The sequence below is a fragment of the Sorex araneus genome, chromosome 5, assembly GCF_027595985.1.
Source record: "Sorex araneus isolate mSorAra2 chromosome 5, mSorAra2.pri, whole genome shotgun sequence".
NCBI lineage: Eukaryota > Metazoa > Chordata > Mammalia > Eulipotyphla > Soricidae > Sorex > Sorex araneus.
This window is the reverse complement of record NC_073306.1, coordinates 185,833,072-185,835,024: the sequence shown is the minus strand read 5'-3', so window position 1 is coordinate 185,835,024 and position 1,953 is coordinate 185,833,072. Positions and strand designations below refer to the sequence as shown.

Genomic DNA, 1,953 nt, shown 5'->3' with positions numbered 1-1,953 from the left:
ATTTTACTGTAGCACTGTCATCCCATTGTTCATCCTATTTGCTCTAGCAGGCACCAGTAACATCTCCATTGTGAGACTTGTTACTGTTTTTGGCATATCAAATACGCCACAGGTAGCTTGCCAGGCTCTGTCCTGCAAGCAGGATACTCATGGTAGCTTCTCGGGCTCTCTGAGAGGGATGGAAGAATTGAACATGGGTTGACAATGTGCAGGGCAAGCGCCCTACCCACTGTGCTATTGTTCCAGTCCAGATTTTTACTATTATATAAATATTTGAATATACGGAAAATGACATGTAATCTGATAGATAAAATATTTCTTTTCCTTTAGTGTGTTGTCCATCTTTCCCAAATTTGTTTATAATGTACTTATGATGTTGGAACAGGTCAATTCAATTAAGTATTCATAAAAGGAGAATAAGTACATATAATCTACAAAAGATACCTGAATATTTAACGTGATTGTTGAACTATGGATTTATTTTCTTAGTCTTATTATATTTCTATTATTTAATATTATTAAAGGGTTTATGCAACATAGTGGATTATAATATGAAGCTAAGTTGTCTTATTAAATATTTATTCCTGTCATATCATAGAAATATTATATAGAAATATTACAATGGAGATAGCTGATTTAAATTTATGACCAATTTTCTGTTGTTTTCCCTAAAAGATTACCACATAGCTATAAGTATTTAACACTGATTTGAAAGTAAGCCAGAAAATATCTGCCATATACGTAAAATATTCAGTAATATTTATTATCTTGAAATGTATTTTTATAAAACTGCAACAATATGCTATATTCAGGTTGTGAGTGAATGCTTAGGAATAACTCAAATTTAGCTAGTTTTTTTCTTATGAGAGAAACTTTTATCTATAATCCTAGAGGCGTTTATCTGCAATAGAAATGTAACATTAAAATTGACCTGTTATGTGATAAAGAGCATATATTTTTGATCTTTCTAACTCAGGTCTTCATCTTTAATATTGAGAGTTCGGACTCTGTTCTTTCTGGTCCCTGACACATTTTAATTTTTTGTGAAAAGAAAAAAACTTGAAAAAGGGTTGTTTGAATGGCTAAATATAGAGAGCACTGGAATGATCATGATTTGGTTATTAGGTATGCATAATTATATTTAAAGATGATGCTTCCACAGTCAATATTAGGATACCTCTTCAAGCTCCATCTTTGTATGACTCAGTCACGCTAATTTCCCCTTTGAGTAAATGTCTATGAAGTATACATAATTGAGTGAATAAGAAATATGCAATTTCTAAGCATTTGTCATTCAGGATTGGGGAGATGAAGAAATTATTATATATACTTACTTGGCAGGGAGTATACCATGATCACAAAGGTGGTTTTCCCAGGGTCAGGCTTTCTCACTTGACTGGATGTACTGACCCCTGTGGTTTCCCAAAATGTGGAAAACTCAACTGCATAATTTAGTGTTAGTGGGGGGTTGTGCTCTTACAATCCGAAGGAAGGAAGGAAGGAAGGAAGGAAGGAAGGAAGGAAGGAAGGAAGGAAGGAAGGAAGGAAGGAAGGAAGGAAGGAAGGAAGGAAGGAAGGAAGGAAGGAAGGAAGGGAGAAAGGAAGGAAGGAAGGAAGGGAGGGAGGAAGGGAGGAAGGGAGGAAGGGAAAAAGGAAGGAAGGAAGGATAGGAGGAAGGATAGGAGGAAGGTAGAGAGGAAGAAAGGAAAAAAGGAAGATGAAAGAAATTATCATATTATTTATCTAAACCTTTAGCATCTTACCAACTTTTAAAATTTAACTTCCTAAGTAGGGCTGGAGAGATCGCACAGTGGGTAGGGCATTTGCCTTGCATGCGGCCGACCCAGGTTCAATTCCCAGCATCCCATATGGTCCCCTGAGCACCACCAGGGGTAATTCCTGAGTGCAGAGCCAGGAGTGACCCCTGTGCATCACTAGGTGTGACCCAAAAAG

At 36.6% G+C, this 1,953-nt stretch overlaps 1 non-coding gene across 1 annotated transcript; it reads left to right on the top strand.

Annotated features, from left to right (window-relative positions):
• The first annotated feature begins 1,326 nt into the window (after positions 1-1,326).
• Positions 1,327-1,488, top strand: LOC129405413 (U1 spliceosomal RNA). The gene has a single exon (XR_008630563.1). It is a non-coding gene; the product is annotated as a U1 spliceosomal RNA (small nuclear RNA).
• The last annotated feature ends 465 nt before the right edge of the window (positions 1,489-1,953 follow it).